This window comes from Schistocerca serialis, chromosome 2, assembly GCF_023864345.2.
Source record: "Schistocerca serialis cubense isolate TAMUIC-IGC-003099 chromosome 2, iqSchSeri2.2, whole genome shotgun sequence".
Classification (NCBI taxonomy): Eukaryota; Metazoa; Arthropoda; class Insecta; order Orthoptera; family Acrididae; genus Schistocerca; species Schistocerca serialis.
The window spans coordinates 961775650-961793725 of NC_064639.1; the positions used below are offsets into that span (position 1 = coordinate 961775650).

Genomic DNA, 18076 nt, shown 5'->3' on the forward strand with positions numbered 1-18076 from the left:
AGGCGCTTCAGTTCAGAACCGCGCGACTGCTACGGTCGCAGGTTCGAATCCAGCCTCGGGCATGGATGTGTGTGATATCCTTAGGTTAGTTAAGTTTAAGTAGTTCTAAGTTCTAGGGGACTGATGACCTCCGCTGTTAAGTCCCATAGTGCTCAGAGCCATTACCTTCTGTGTAACAACACTGAGCCTCTGACTCCAGCTGCAACAAAGACGCTAATGCAGTGTTTTCGGTTCTAAGTGTTTAATTACCCACCATGCAGTCCGGACTTGGCTCCCTCTTCATCGTCTCTTTGCTGAAATGAAACGTTGGTTATGAGGACAACTTTTTGGCAAAGACAACGAGCTACTGTCCAACGTAGAGAACTGGCAGAAAGCGGAGGTGGCTGCCTTCTGTAATGAGGGTATTTGAAAGTTGGTACAGCGCTACGGCAAATGTCTAACGAGGACAACACGGAAAGTACAGTCACTCAATTTCCCAGGAACTTCGTTCGGTGGAAGAAGAGTCAAAATATGCGAATACTTGTCTCGGGTTATCCGTAGACATTCGATCGTTTCTGAAAAAACGACGACCAAAGTTTTCGAGGAATTTTCAAGCTACTTTATATATCTTTTACCGCCCTGTATCCTCAGACGAAATGGTGGCTAAGCGGTTAGCATCGCGCCCCGTGTTCGAAACCCGATTATTCCTATTATTTACTTATTTATACCTCGAAAACTTTGACAGTCGGTTTTTCAAAAACGGTTAAGTATCTGCAGATAAGCTGAGGCGCGTGTTCGTTGAATTTGACCCTTCTGCCACTTAGCGAAGTTTCCTGGAAGCCTTGGTTGCGGCAATCGCCGTGTTCTCCCCGTAAGCTGAAGAGGTGACTATGCAGAGAAGTAGCTGAATAGTGGACTTAAAATGTTGCAAATAACTCATTTTTGATTTTCACTGTGGTTTCCAATTTACGACCGACTGGACCTTGGAAAAACAAAATAGCCCTCATAGTTTTGTAGTGAAGGGGACGAGTGGGAAATATATTGTAGGAGGAGGAATCGTAGGAGGAGAAATTGTAGGAGTGCTCAATTACGGATGAAGGTGCAACAATTATCCAGATATGAAAAGAATTGCACGAACAGTAGTCCGCTAATGACTAATAGATCCTTACTAATGCGAACATTCTAACACTTTCGTGAAAAAAAACTTGTAAATTTTCTGTTCGCTAAGCGAATTTATTATGGAATAGCTTTCTTCATCCATGTCTGAAAAATTTTAAATAATATTTTCCTATGGTTGCTTGAGAAGATACCGACCCATCCGTTACAACAAAGCGTTTGGTTCATAATGTGTCAATTCCCTGTGCGCTCGCGGAACTCCAAGTACAACCGTTAACACGAAACGCTTTGCTTACTTCGTTCCTGTTAATAAGAACAGTCGATGCTTAGTTTAGAGACGGAACGTTACTGGAACAATATGGGACAAAGCAGGCGGTTGAACCTGCGAGCTAACGTCACTGTTTAGCAGTTCCCTGCGCCCGCGACGTATTTGCTCACCTATAAATCCTTCTAACAAGAATCTTGTTAGCGTTTGACATAGGCGGAACATACATGCAAACGTATACGCCTACAGCGACGATCGGTAAGATGTGTATTACAGAGTAGCGTTAGCAACACTAAACGTTATCACAGCGGATATTTAGTTGCATCAAATGAAACTACTCCGAATGCCAAAACAACCATGCTACAGGGTGTTTCAAAAATGACCGGTATATTTGAAACGGCAATAAAAACTAAACGAGCAGCGATAGAAGTACACCGTTTGTTGCAATATGCTTGGGACAACAGTACATTTTCAGGCAGACAAACTTTCGAAATTACAGTAGTTACAATTTTCAACAACAGATGGCGCTGCGGTCTATGAAACTCTATAGTACGATATTTTACACATATCCACCATGCGTAGCAATAATATGGCGTAGTCTCTGAATGAAATTACCCGAAACCTTTGGCAACGTGTCTGGCGGAATGGCTTCACATGCAGATGAGATGTACTGCTTCAGCTGTTCAATTGTTTCTGGATTCTGGCGGTACACCTGGTCTTTCAAGTGTCCCCACAGAAAGAAGTCACAGGCGTTCATGTCTGGCGATTAGGGAGGCCAATCCACGCCGATTCCTGTATGTTTCGGATAGCCCAAAGCAATCACACGATCATCGAAATATTCATTCAGGAAATTAAAGACGTCGGCCGTGCGATGTGGCCGGGCACCATCTTGCATAAACCACGAGGTGTTCGCAGTGTCGTCTAAGGCAGCTTGTACCGCCACAAATTCACGAAGAATGTCCAGATAGCGTGATGCAGTAATCGTTTCGGATCTGAAAAATGGGCCAATGATTCCTTTGGAAGAAATGGCGGCCCAGACCAGTACTTTTTGAGGATGCAGGGACGATGGGACTGCAACATGGGGCTTTTCGGTTCCCCATATGCGCCAGTTCTGTTTATTGACGAAGCCGTCCAGGTAAAAATAAGCTTCGTCAGTAAACCAAATGCTGCCCACATGCATATCGCCGTCATCAATCCTGTGCACTATATCGTTAGCGAATGTCTCTCGTGCAGCAATGGTAGCGGCGCTGAGGGGTTGCCGCGTTTGAATTTTGTATGGATAGAGGTGTAAACTCTGGCGCATGAGACGATACGTGGACGTTGGCGTCATTTGGACCGCAGCTGCAACATGGCGAACGGAAACCCGAGGCCGCTGTTGGATCACCTGCTGCACTAGCTGCGCGTTGCCCTCTGTGGTTGCCGTACGCGGTCGCCCTACCTTTCCAGCACGTTCATCCGTCACGTTCCCAGTCCGTTGAAATTTTTCAAACAGATCCTTTATTGTATCGCTTTTCGGTCCTTTGGTTACATTAAACCTCCGTTGAAAACTTCGTCTAGTTGCAACAACACTGTGTTCTAGGCGGTGGAATTCCAACACCAGAAAAATCCTCTGTTCTAAGGAATAAACCATGTTGTCTACAGCACACTTGCACGTTGTGAACAGAACACGCTTACAGCAGAAAGACGACATACAGAATGGCGCACCCACAGACTGCGTTGTCTTCTATATCTTTCACATCACTTGCAGCGCCATCTGTTGTTGAAAATTGTAACTACTGTAATTTCGAAAGTTTGTTCGCCTGAAAATGTACTGTTGTCCCAAGCATATTGCAACAAACGGTGTATTTCTATCGCTGCTCGTTTAGTTTTTATTGCCGTTTCAAATATACCGGTCATTTTTGAAACACCCTGTATAAGCTGGGTGCTGCGGCATCAGCTTATCACTTGGGATGTACTGTAAATAAACCACCTCTGCCGCAACTGAAATGGTGTACATCACAATCGGTTTCGAACTGTTACTCTATTTTCAGGCGTATACGCACTGTTGAATTGGATCTTTGCCTAACCATACAACGTAATTACATGTTAGTACGTTGGCTCTTATTCCATAAATAACCGAATGCCATATTTTCGTAGACAGGCCTCCCTGAGATACTGTTTCTAAAATATGATTCCCGGTCGCTTATGAAGCCATATTCCGTGTACCTGTGCGCAGACTCTGTTGCGTCTGTAAGCAAAGGCCTAACACAATAAAATATTCAGAACCAGCAGCGGGTACTCAGGCATTCCCACTGTAGCAGAAGTGGTTTACTGACAACATATCGAACAAAAGTATTCGTTATCTTGCTCGTAATGGAACTGCCCATATGAGCAATAAGAGAGTCCAGCTACAAAAACTGGGCATTGTTATTTTTCGTGCTGAGAAATACACTCCTGGAAATTGAAATAAGAACACCGTGAATTCATTGTCCCAGGAAGGGGAAACTTTATTGACACATTCCTGGGGTCAGATACATCACATGATCACACTGACAGAACCACAGGCACATAGACACAGGCAACAGAGCATGCACAATGTCGGCACTAGTACAGTGTATATCCACCTTTCGCAGCAATGCAGGCTGCTATTCTCCCATGGAGACGATCGTAGAGATGCTGGATGTAGTCCTGTGGAACGGCTTGCCATGCCATTTCCACCTGGCGCCTCAGTTGGACCAGCGTTCGTGCTGGACATGCAGACCGCGTGAGACGACGCTTCATCCAGTCCCAAACATGCTCAATGGGGGACAGATCCGGAGATCTTGCTGGCCAGGGTAGTTGACTTACAGCATCTAGAGCACGTTGGGTGGCACGGGATACATGCGGACGTGCATTGTCCTGTTGGAACAGCAAGTTCCCTTGCCGGTCTAGGAATGGTAGAACGATGGGTTCGATGACGGTTTGGATGTACCGTGCACTATTCAGTGTCCCCTCGACGATCCACCAGTGGTGTACGGCCAGTGTAGGAGATCGCTCCCCACACCATGACGCCGGGTGTTGGCCCTGTGTGCCTCGGACGTATGCAGTCCTGATTGTGGCGCTCACCTGCACGGCGCCAAACACGCATACGACCATCATTGGCACCAAGGCAGAAGCGACTCTCATCGCTGAAGACGACACGTCTCCATTCGTCCCTCCATTCACGCCTGTCGCGACACCACTGGAGGCGGGCTGCACGATGTTGGGGCGTGAGCGGAAGACGGCCTAACGGTGTGCGGGACCGTAGCCCAGCTTCATGGAGACGGTTGCGAATGGTCCTCGCCGATACCCCAGGAGCAACAGTGTCCCTAATTTGCTGGGAAGTGGCGGTGCGGTCCCCTACGGCACCGCGTAGGATCCTACGGTCTTGGCGTGCATCCGTGCGTCGCTGCGGTCCGGTCCCAGGTCGACGGGCACGTGCACCTTCCGCCGACCACTGGCGACAACATCGATGTACTGTGGAGACCTCACGCCCCACGTGTTGAGCAATTCGGCGGTACGTCCACCCGGCCTCCCGCATGCCCACTATACGCCCTCGCTCAAAGTCCGTCAACTGCACATACCGTTCACGTCCACGCTGTCGCGGCATGCTACCAGTGTTAAAGACTGCGATGGAGCTCCGTATGCCACGGCAAACTGGCTGACACTGACGGCGGCGGTGCACAAATGCTGCGCAGCTAGCGCCATTCGACGGCCAACACCGCGGGTCCTGGTGTGTCCGCTGTGCCGTGCGTGTGATCATTGCTTGTACAGCCCTCTCGCAGTGTACGGAGCAAGTATGGTGGGTCTGACACACCGGTGTCAATGTGTTCTTTTTTCCATTTCCAGGAGTGTATCACAAGACGGAAGAAGAGAACATGACGGAGGTGCTGAACAAACTCCAGTGTGAGTCACCGCAAGAGAGGCTAACTGTCAAAATTCCGAGTGTGTGCGTCACAAGAAGATGTAGGAAACAAACTCCTTCCCTCCAGGTACATCACTCACAATGGCAATAACAACAAAATCTGAGAAAATATAGATTATACGACGATGTTATGACAATATACTTGTCTAAACACCATTAGCAAATAAAACGGGAAGATAGCAGAATGGAGGGAAAAAGGAGAATGGAGCTAAAAGGAGAATGAGGTAAAAGAAAAAAGGGGGAGAAAGAATAACGGGAAAAATGAACAAAAAAGAAAGTGTGGAAAGATGAAGGTAAGGAAAGAAGAAAAACTTCTACGAAGAAGAAGCAGCAGTAGAACAGCAGCTACGACGAAAAGCAGCTATAGAGAAGGAAAGCAGCCATGAAGAAGAAAAACAGCAGAGGAGAAGAAAATAATCTACAATGATGCGCAGAGAGTGAGACGTACAAAAGTAGGATAGTAATGAAATAAGAAATAATACAGGGCTATTACAAATGATTGAAGCGATTTCATAAATTCACTGTAGCTCCATTCATTGACATATGGTCACGACACACTACAGATACGTTGAAAAACTCATGAAGTTTTGTTCGGCTGAAGCCGCACTTCAGGTTTCTGCTGCCAGAGCGCTCGAGAGCGCAGTGAGACAAAATGGCGACAGCAGCCGAGAAAGCGTATGTCGTGCTTGAAATGCACTCACATCAGTCAGTCATAACAGTGCAACGACACTTCAGGACGAAGTTCAACAAAGATCTACCAACTGCTAACTCCATTCGGCGATGGTATGTGCAGTTTAAAGCTTCTGGATGCCTCTGTAAGGGGAAATCAACGGGTCGGCCTGCAGTGAGCGAAGAAACGGTTGAACGCGTGCGGGCAAGTTTCACGCGTAGCCCGCGGAAGTCGACGAATAAAGCGAGCAGGGAGCTAAACGAACCACAGCCGACGGTTTGGAAAATCTTACGGAAAAGGCTGATGCAGAAGCCTTACCGTTTACAATTGCTGCAAGCCCAGACACCCGATGACAAAGTCAAACGCTTTGAATTTTCGGCGCGGTTGCAACAGCTCATGGAAGAGGATGCGTTCAGTGCGAAACTTGTTTTCAGTGATGAAGCAACATTTTTTTCCTAATGATGAAGTGAATAGACACAATGTGCCAGAACTGCGAGCTCGCATCAACGATGCTTTCGAACTCATTGATGGGGACATGCAGCGCCGAGTGTGGGAGGAACTTGATTATCGGCTTGATGTCTGCCGAATCACTAAAGGGGCACATATCGAACATTTGTGAATGCCTAGAAAAACTTTTTGAGTTTTTGTATATGTGTGCAAAGCATTGTGAAAGTATCTCAAATAATAAAGTTATTGTAGAACTGTGAAATCGCTTCAATCATTTGTAATAACCCTGTATAGTGACAAAGTAAGATAGAGAGAAAGTGATGAAGGCAGAAATAAAGAATGAGAAGGGGGGAAAGAATGTGTAGAAAAGAAGAATGGAGAAAAACGGACGAATGGAAAAAGTGACGACAATGGAAACAACGACTACAATGGTAATAATAGTGGCAGTCGAAAGAATGGCACCAGTCGAAAGAATGGCGATGGTGGTAACAATACGGGAAACTCAAGAACAGTGAGAATGGAACAATGGAGAGAATGAAAGAATAGGGTGGATGAAAGAAAGGGGAGAGTGTAAAATATTGAATTTTCTCATTTTGAGAATACTGAAATGGGAGCTGTTTTAATTGTTAAAAACCGTTCAACAGCCAAGATCGCATGAAATCTTCTTTATTTAAGACAAACAGTTTCGACAGGCTTCGCTGTCATTTTGAAGTCTACAAAATCTTTTGTTGTAAAACATGTTCATTTTATGCTAAACCTCACGCACAAGATGTCAAGTGGACAAAGATCAGCACATTATAAAAGGTTTGTCATGTCTAAAATATTTAAAAATATAAAGCACCTTGTGCAAAAAGCGATGTCTGTATACTTATTGCTCCCATATGGTACATCATACAAACACCGTACACAATCAATGTAAGAAGCAGATGGGAGCAATATGTATATGGACATGGCCTTTTGCAATAGGTGCTTTATGTTTTAAAATATTTTAGCGATGACAAATCTTTTATAACGTGCTGATTTTTATCCACTTACATCTTGTGCGTGAGGTTCAGCGTAAAATGAACTTGTTTTACAACAAAAGATTTTTTAGACCTGAAGATGACAGAAAAGTCTGTCGAAACTTATTGTCTTGAATGAAGAAGTATTTGATGCGATCTTGGCTGTTGAATGGTTTTTAACACTGGAAAAATTGAGACTAATGGAAGACTGGAAGTAATGGGGAGTTGGAAGAATGTAGCGAATGGAAAGAAAGAGAGTAAGGAAAGAATGGGGACAATGGAAGAAGAGAAAGAGTTGGAAAGGTGGAAGAATGAGAATATAAAGAATGTAAGGATGTAAAGAGTAGAAACACAGTAGGGAGGAAGTAAATAGAAGAATGGTGAAAATGAAGGAATGGAGGGAACGAGGAAGAAGGAAAGAAAGAGAGAAGAGAAAAATTGGAAGGGAGAAAGAGTAGAAGAAAGATGGCTGGACGAAGGAAAGAGCGGGCACCTAACTGACAAATCCCTAAAGTACTGTCCCCTACACCGTCTTGTAGTGCGTAGCAGGGTCACTATGTTTGCTTCTGTTACCGAGGATCCCTGCAGTATGCCGCCTCTACTAGCCCGTTCGTTGCCCCAAACAGATCGCAGTCGCTTAACCTTGACTGCCTGACGGAGAAAATTGCCGTAGTGTGAGTAATCTCGGCGGTATCCAGTGCGGAAGGCTGCGTCATGTTCCGGCCTTCCTCGGCCTTGCCTGAGCGACGAGGCGTAGGCGCGAGGACTCTGCCGCCAAGCCAGTGGCGAGTGGGCGCTTGGCGGTTGCCCGGTCGCCAGGCTGTTAGCGAGTGTTAACGCAGGCGCCGTAAGTGTCAACCAGCGCTCGTCTGCGTCACCAGAACTTTCCTCACAGAGGCCGTGCACGACAGCTCAGGCTCTTGCTTCAGAAAAAACTGGGAGAACTTTTTCAGAGAGGGAAGCAATAACAATGAGGTCATAGGCGACGGAGTACAAGGTCAGATGTGACAAGGATGGCAAATAAAACCAGCGGTAGCTTTTTGAAATGAAGTATTAAAGCATTCACTTTAATCGATTACTGAACTTGTGGGAACCCTAAAACAAAATATCTGGATGGAGATTAGATTCCCGATCATGCGCTATGTGGACCCAAGAGTCTTAACCCTTGCATCAGCTCACTCGATTGTTCAAGTCAATATTTACTCATAAATTCTTCAACTCGCCATAAAGTGTGAAGCGGAGTCTATTTATGATACCGCAATCATTTCCCGCTCCGACACCCTTACCTATTCCATTCGCGAATGGTGCGCTTGAAGAAAGTCTGTCGGTAAGCTTCCCCACGAGCTAGAATTTCTCTGTTTTTCCCGTGAGAGCGTTTTGTGAATTGTAAGTGAGAGAAACATATGTTACCTGACTGAAGTATGGTTCTAGAATTGTATCAGTAGCCTAAATCTCCCCATTTTACAGAAACCCTCTCTTATAACGTCAGCTACTGGAATGCGATTAACATCTCCGTTAGGCACCTGAATTATTGAACGAACTCGTGGATATACGTGCTACACTTTTTTGTATCTTCTCTGGCTTTTCTATTCATTCCAGCGGGTAGAAGGCCACCAATTGGAGAGCAATACTTAAGAAGCGTTCAAACGAGTGTTTTATAAGCTGCGTCGTTGAGGGTGTATTACATGCACAGTCCACGGCATCTGCTTTCCTTGTAACGAGTGTTAGGTTGTCGGTTCACTTTAAATCGCTCCGTACGCTCTCTTGAGCGAAATTAGTGTGGAGAGCTGCATCAATCCAGTCTTTTGACCTGGGCCGCAACAACAAGGAAGAAATTTGTATTAGGGCGCAACAGCACGCCAACAAAAATTTTGATGAAATTAAATGTGAATGTTTGGAAGAAAAGCAATCTTGTTCTCACGATACCTTGTTCGACATATTTTAAACCAACATTTCAAGAAGACTGTGGGGAAATTCTGCTCCTTTCATTGTATATCTCTCGTAGGAACCTTGAGAATAAGAGAGATTATGGGGTTTTCCGGGACATGCAGAAAGTTATTTTTCTTTGGGTCTATAAGTGAATGGAATAGGCTGGAAAAGCTTTGATATTAGTAGTAAGTGCCCTCAACTACGCACTGCATAGTGCCTTGTGAGTGTGGATGTAGATGTGGACGCCCTGCACCTCGATCGAACAATGGTTTTCTGGTCCGTGACGGTAGAGCATTGATTGACCCAGCTCTCGCAAGGTGCCTTTATGTACTTCGCCAATTCTCGGAAAGTAACACACAAGGTGTGCGCTGGAGTTCTGTCATCTGCGAGTAGCCTCTGGAGTACACCCGTGCCTCGATCCAACGTTTTGTGACGCACGCCATTCCCTTAAGCGACGTAATTGCTTCACTCCTGAAGAAAGTGTTTATTGGCAATCTCGGATCTGTTCAGTCAGATTGATGTATCTGAGAACCTATTCCTTGTGCTCGGACTTTCGTTTGTAGTCTGGCAGTGTGGTAGTGTATCAAATGCTACTCATAAAATGTTTATCTTGACTGCACATTACAGCACGACTCACACTCACTGCCATCATCAGATCTGTTACGAAACAGAAAAAAAAACATTATTATAGCAATAACAGAGTCACTTGTCTGAAGGCTGAGTATTCAACAAAAATCTAAGAATACACAACAAGGGTAGCATGGTTGAAAGCCAGAACATACCACTAGGAGTATCCTGAGTTTGCAGACGCAGGTACTTGAGTAAGTGCTAGCGACGGCCGGAGGGCGTCCTATACTTATAAGAACATTAGGTAGAGAGCGCTTGTTCAAATGGCTCTGAGCAATATGCAATTTAACTTCTGAGGTCATCAGTCGCCTAGAACTTAGAACTAATTAAACCTAAGTAACCTAAGGACATCACACACATCCATGCCCGAGGCAGGATTCGAACCTGCGACTGTAGCGGGCGCTCGGCTCCAGACTGTAGCGCCTAGAACCGCACGGCCACTCCGGCCGTCAGAGAGCGTTTGTGTTGAAGTACAAGAGTGACCAACATCATAGATTCAATACCTTAACATACGGTGTTGACATTCCATACAATATTGCTCTTTCCAAAAGAGTTGCGCTAGCTTTAAAAAAAAAAAAAAAACTAATGTTAAAATTGGATTTCGGACAAAAGATGCAATTGGCTCTAGGTTGCGCCACAATGCTGGCAACAACAGCAACAAATATCTGGAATCCGGGTCTACAAGGTCAACTGCAAGGAAGGAGGAATTTTAAGACTGACCTCTGAAAGCACACGTATAAGCAGAGTAAAAGCGCTTTCGATATACATTTGGAAAGGATAGTTATTTAACCTACTGAAGGAGATTGAGACCTACATACATGGGAAACAGCAACCGCAGTTATTGCTTAATGGTCTGATGATGGCAGTAAGACGAAATAGGTAATTGAGAATCGTGTAGTAATGAGCGATAAAGACTGACACTTACGAATAAAGTGAAAAACATGATAGCGGCCTTATCTGACTGTTTCAAAAGCTTTCATAAAGTACAGGAATGTGGGATCTGCCTCTTTCCCTTCAGAGGATGAACAGAGTTTGTTTAACCTGAATGGCTATTTCGATGTATTCATGAACTTACCGAACAGCGTGGTTCGCCACAGAAGGTCAACTTGAAGCTGTGTACGCTGGCCACCTCTCCGGCGGCAAGCTTTTCTTTTATGTGTTGTGCAATAGCTAGGGTTCCTCAAGTGTGAGGGGTAGGGCTCCTTCCTGGGGACACCATGGTTCACAGGATATCATGCGAGTAAAGGGGACGCTGAGTTTCTCTAAGCGATGATCTTTATCCGTGCTGATTTGTTGACAGAAGCTCAGCTTTTTACATTCGAACACAGAATATACTCAAGAATTCTGCAGCAAACTGATGCCAAGAATACTGGTCCGCAATTTTACGGAGCTGTTATTTTACGCTACTGATAGAAGGGAGTCACTTGCGCTTTTTTCCAGTCGCTTGGGACTCTCCATAGGGCGAGAATACAAGCTAAGTATGATGCAATTATCGAATAGTACTCTCTTTAAAACGTAATCGGGATTACATCTGGACTACGTGACTTATTTTTTTCAACTCTTCCAGCTTTGGGAGGCGGTCATACGATCGTACGTCAGTACGATACTCCTGCATGAGTGATTAGATTGGTCTACGAGTGTGCGAGCGGAAACATTCTCCCCCGAATGAGAAAATATTTTGCTGACGCTGATCTACATAGGTAGAAATATCATCATAATATAATAATGGCAATCAGAGCTCGCATGGAAAGACACATGTGTTAGTTTTTTTCCGCGCGCTGTACGAGATTGGAATAATAGAGAATTATTATGAAGGTGGTTAGATGAACCCTCTGCCAGGCACTGAAATGTGATTTGCAGAGTTTACATGTAGATGTAGATATAATTCCTAGGCTATTGTAACCACACATTATGCAACAGATAATCAGGTAAAAACATTTGTTTACGGTGAACACTCCCGTTATTTGATATTGTTAATGGTACATACATGAGCTGGGTCTATTTAGAAATTCGTCGGTGGAGCAGAAGGAGTTGGTTACTAATAGATCCTTCCGACTTCTCTTTAAATGGACTCTATTAGTAGCTAAATCATTTATGGGTGCTTTCAAATTGTGCGGGCTGTCAAGTTGTTGAAAAAGTGTGATCCTGACTAATGGATACCTTTGCGTATCAAAGTAAGCGACTTTAAACCTTTTTGACGATTATCCTTACTTGTAGTATTAATTCCACGAATATATATATATATTGGTTTGAAAATTAGAAGTATTATTTATGAAAAATTTCATTACGTAAAAAAATTTAGAAGCACTAGTTCGTTACCCAACACTCGAACAGGTCCCTGCAGGACGTTCTACTGTTTACACGAAAAATAATTTTCATTACATCCTTTTGGACCCGGAAAACTTTAGAATGGCCTTGATAAGTTACCCCAAAAAAGATACCGCTTGATATTACGGAATTTAAGAAAGCAAAGTATGCTAGCTTTCTTATTTTTATACCACATATATTTGACAACATCCGTGTTCCAAATAATAACTGGCTAAGGCACTTCAGCAGTTCGGTGTTATGCCACTCCCAATAGGATTAATTATCAAGTCGTAATTTCAGAAATTTCGCACTGCCAAACTTTTGTAGCTAGTTGTTATAGATTGGACATATATTGGGATACAGCAGATAAACAATATCGCAACAACTACAATAGTGAAATTGTTTTACTGAACTCTCCATGTTTCTGTGGATATTAAGAGCCATTACGCTTCACGTTTTCTGATGCCTCCAAACAAGTATTCTGTTCCTACACTTGTTCTAGGGACCGATGAATGTTGAAACTTCGAACACTATCAAAATGTAATTCATCGTCGGTTTCAATCATACTATAGTTCAGTATGAAAACTGTTAGATCTTATCTTCGTTAGAGCAAACATTTGCGGACCCATATGTAAGAAACCGTCCTGAAGCCACAACGCCCTTGACAACACGCATACCAGTTCAGATGGAAGGAATTTTAAGTCAGACCTAACATGATTGATAAAACATATAAGAAGTGTAAAACAAAATCTTTGATTCGGTGTTTTCAGTAGGTGGAATCGCATAGCTTGTAGACACTTACGGAAAGTCACACATCAGGGTTGTAGGAGGAACCTTTATTTTTGTAGCACTTTCGAGCATCACAAATCATCTTCAGTTGCAGGAAGTTCTCAAGCGCGATATCTGAATAGATAACTATATCATCGTCGACCACAAGCTGTATAATGTCAAAAACCATAAGTAAAGATGAGAATCTGATGTATAAAATCCAAACATCGTTCTGGAGATCCTGTGTCGTCAGTAATAAGACAGTGAGGTGCACACAACTTGCAAATACTCGTGAAGCGTCAGAACACAGCATTGTTAGACGTCTCTACCATGACACGTTGTAAGTATTTTATAATTGTACTTGACGGGATGATTACGTACGTGTTAGAGGTTAAACATGACTGTAGCTGGTGCCAGATGTTAAGCCGTGAGCTGGACTGCTGTGCTAGTCTGGCATACTACAAAACTGGTGTTTGTGATGCTGTTATATAATCAGATGGCACATATATTCTTGACATTTGCTAATGCATCCAGTATGACTTATTACCGTAGGGTGAAAATAAGTCCTTTGTATATCGCTATAGAGCCGAAGCTGCGATAGTGTCCAAAAGGAAATAAAACAACAGTCAAATGGCAAAAGTGTTAGACAATTCTGAATACTTTAAAGCATTAGAACACATCGCCTACATCGCGTTTCGGGTAGCTATGTGTTATAATGATTTACAAGTACTCAGAAGTTGGCTGCGTTATTATTATTGACGACTTTGGAACTACAGTTTTCGTCTTTAGCGTTAATTAAAGTTTGCTTGAACATGATCTATGTTCCCGCGTAAATGCTGTGGATGAAAAACTACCTGCGCCTGATGATCGTTTGTGGTAAAGCAAAGTTCTACGAGGGTTGGCGGCGCGTTTCGTCACAGGATTATTTGGTAAGCGTGATAGCGTTACGGAGATGTTTAGCAGACTCAAGTGGCAGACTCTGCAAGAGAGGCGCTCTGCATGGCGGTGTAGCTTGCTGTCCGGGTTTCGAGAGGGTTCGTTTATGGATGAGGTATCGAATATATTGCTTCCCCCTACGTATACCTCCCGAGGAGATCACGAAAGTAAAATTAGAGAGATTCGAGCGCGCACGGAGGCTTTCCGACAGTCGTTCTTCCCGCGAACCATACGCGACTGGAACACGAAAGGGAGGTAATGACAGTGGCACGTAAGGTGCCCTCCGCCACACACCGTTGGATGGCTTGCGGAGTATAAATGTAGATGCAGTTGTAGAGTTTCACTACATACGTACGTTGTCAAACGCGTCAGTACTGTAGTAGCAGTTCTTTAGTTGGGACCTTTAATTTGCTGTCGAATGTGTTAGAACCCAATTATCTCCAGAAATCACATTGTAGCACAACCAGCTGTTACGATAGGCCTTATTTAGTGCTACGAGGGTTGGAACTTTAATAGTGACAACTATTTATTTACAGCTCGCACAAAATAGATGCGTGTTTCAAAGTTTAACTGACCTTCAAAGTAGTCCCCCAGCATTGTGTATAACCCGTTGTCAGCGATGTAGAAGTCGTAGGATACTCTTAGCAATGGCAGTTGTGCTGACAGTTCGACCGGCTTGGTCTATTGCCCGACGAATTTGTAGCAGTTCTGAAGCTAATGCCCTGAAGTGTTTCCTTCGGTTTAGAAATCGAGTTGAACTCACGAGGTCTTCAATCAGGGAAGAGCAGTAGGTGGTACAGTACTTAGCAGCCCCACCAATCAAACAAATCAGTAACAGCTTGCACTGTACGTGCTTGAGCATTGTTCTGCAAAATGATCATGCTGATGATGATGATGATGGAGCGGGTTGTATGGGCACACGACGGCAAGGTCTTCAGCGCCCGCTCAGTAACAGATTGAGAAGGGTGTCAAGAAAATACTCAGAACAGTAAGATAAAACAGAACATAAAACACGGGTAACAAGCTTGGAAAAGTATGTGCCTACCCGCACCGAAGCGTGGGCGAAGCATGCCGTCAGCAGTAAAACATGGACAACACAGGAAGGAAGTGGTAGCTGGAGCTAAAATAATACAGCAGATGGAAGTGGCTGGCTGACCGCAAGGAAAAAAGGGAGCAGCCAGCCACTTTGCAGTACACTACAACCTCCAGCCTAAACGTTTAGGCGAGTCCAGACACATCACAAAACTTTAAAACCTTAGACTCACACGTCTCATCATTAGATAAAACACAGGGCAGATCCCCATCAACTTGTGCTTCTGCCCTTGCATCACGGTATAAAATGCAGTCTGTTAAAATTTGGCGGACAGAGATGTACACACCACAAGCATCACAAAACGGGCTTCTGTATCTATGCTGTTCATTTTTGGAACACATCCTACGACCAGCTTAGAAACAGAAGTGATGACACTTTCTCAGGACCTGACCATCATTTTGCAGGACAATGCTCAAGCACGGACTGTACAAGCCGTTACTGATTTGTTTGACTGATGGGGCTGCTAAGTGCTATACCAACTACGCACACCCCAGGCTTAAGCCCTCGTGAGTTCAACTCGATTTCTAAACCGAAGGAAACACTTCACGGCATTCGCTTCAGAACTGCTACAAATTCGTCGGGCAACAGACCGCGCCGCTCGAACTGTCAACACAACTGGCACTGTTAAGAGTATCCTACGACTTCCACATCGCTGGCAACGGATTGTATACAACGCTGGTGACTACTGTGAAGGTCAGTAAAACTTTGAAACGCGTATCTATCTTGTACGAGCTGTAAATAAATAGTTGTCACTATTAAAGTTCCAACCCTCGTAGCACTAAAAAAGGCCTACCGTAACAGCTGGAGACAATTGGGTTCTAACACATTCGACAGCAAATTAAAGGTCCCAACCAAAGAACTGCTACTACAGTACTGACGCGTTTGACAACGTGCGTATGTAGTGAAACTCTACATCTGCATCTACATTTATATTCCGCAAGCCATCCAACGGTGTGTGGCGGAGGGCACTTTACGTGCCACTGTCATTACCTCCCTTTCGTGTTCCAGTCGCGTATGGCTCGCGGGAAGAACGACTGTCGGAAAGCCTCCGTGCGCGCTCGATTCTCTCTAAATTTACTTTCGTGATCTCCTCGGGAGGTATAAGTAGGGGGAAGCAATATATTCGATACCTCATCCAGAAACGCACCCTCTCGAAACCCGGACAGCAAGCTACACCGCCATGCAGAGCGCCTCTCTTGCAGAGTCTGCCACTTGAGTTTGCTAAACATCTCCGTAACGCTATCACGCTTACCAAATAACCCTGTGACGAAACGCACCGCTCTTCTTTGGATCTTCTCTATCTCCTCCGTCAACCCGACCTGGTACGGATCCCACACTGATGAGCAATATTCAAGTATAGGTCGAACGAGTGTTTTGTAAGCCACCTCCTCTGTTGATGGACTACATTTTCTAAGGACTCTCCGAATGAAAATGGTTCAAATGGCTCTGAGCACTATGGGACTCAACTGCTGTGGTCATAAGTCCCCTAGAACTTAGAACTACTTAAACCTAACTAACGTAAGGACATCACACACATCCATGCCCGAGGCAGGATTCGAACCTGCTACCGTAGCGGTCGTGCGGTTCCAGATTGTAGCGCCTTTAACCGCTCGGCCACTTCGGCCGGCACTCTCCCAATGAATCTCAACCTGTTACCTGCCTTACCAACAATTAATTTTATATGATCATTCCACTTCAAATCGTTCCGCACCCATACTCCCAGATATTTTACTGTGTTGTTCCGCTATCATATAATCATACAGTAAAGGATCCTTCTTTCTATGTATTCGCAATACATTACATTTGTCTATGTTAAGGGTCAGTTGCCACTCCCTGCACCAAGTACTTATCCGCTGCAGATTTTCCTGCATTTCGCTGCAATTTTCTAATGCTACAGCATCATCCGCGAAAAGCTGCATGGAACTTCCGACACTATCTACTAGGTCATTTATATATATTGTGAAAAGCAATGGTCCCATAACACTCCCCTGTGGCACGCCAGAGGTTACCTTAACGTCTGTAGACGTCTCTCCATTGAAAACAACATGCTGCGTTCTGTTTGCCAAAAACTCCTCAATCCAGCCACACGTCTGCCAGAATACGTAACAGTACACCTAATTAGGTCGCAGAGAACATCAGTGAACTGATGGTCAGAAAGGCAAACACCTGGAGACACGATCTGTTCCGAGAGTGCACCGCTATATGTTCGGGTAGCAGGTGGCAGGCTCCCGACACTTACCTCCGCTACTGATGGGCGTGCCCAGAACGCGGCTGGATCGCGCTGTGGACCAGAGGAGGAGAAGGCACGCGCGCAGCTGTTGCCGGCGGTCCAACACGCAGCTGCCGCCTTCTGCACGCGGACGACGACTGTCGACTGTCTCTGGCATAGCCGGCGCGCGGCCTCGGAGTTCCCCTTCCCCACCCCTCTCCCTCCGGGCACCGCTGCTGCCCCGCCCCCCAGCAACCGAGCATGCGGGCAGTCTCCAGTCTCTCTCGGCGCCGCGGTCGCCACGGAACTGTAGCCGGTGGCTGGCTGGACAGACAGCTGGTCCCAGCTGTGAGAACACAGGGGTCACGCCCGCCCGTGGCCCAGTTACAATCCGCGGGAACTTGGGCAGTCCAGAACGATCGCCCCGACCTTAGATGATCAATCAGCTGGTGCAAATTGATGAGCTAATCAGATCAGGCTCCTCACTGGCAACACAGGAAAGACCTACTGAAGAAGAAGAACACTACTGAAAGCAATAAGGAAGACAGAATGACATCCGAAGTTATCGCTGTCAGCAGGAGCAAAATATCGAGTAGTCTATCCTCAGAAAAAACGCTAGGACGACCACTTCTCGGTGCATCTGTCACTGAACCCGTACTTCGAAATTTTTTAGTCAAATCTGGCACAATATCGCGATGTGGGAATGTTGCCTCCGGGGAAACTGAATTAAATGTTTGACGAACTGAAACTGTGTATTTACCGCCAGTTTTGAACACTTGTTCGACTAAAAACACACGGTCTTCAATG

The 18076-nt window shown here is 45.0% G+C and overlaps 1 protein-coding gene across 1 annotated transcript in view; it reads right to left on the bottom strand.

The window, feature by feature from the left end:
- LOC126458349 (galactoside alpha-(1,2)-fucosyltransferase 2-like) overlaps positions 1-17428 on the bottom strand; it is a 312099-nt gene extending 294671 nt beyond the window's left edge. Inside the window, exon 1 of the mRNA XM_050095315.1 lies at positions 17300-17428. The gene's annotated coding sequence lies outside the window, so the exon portion shown is untranslated. The remainder of the gene's footprint in view (positions 1-17299) is intronic.
- Between the last annotated feature and the right edge of the window lie 648 nt (positions 17429-18076).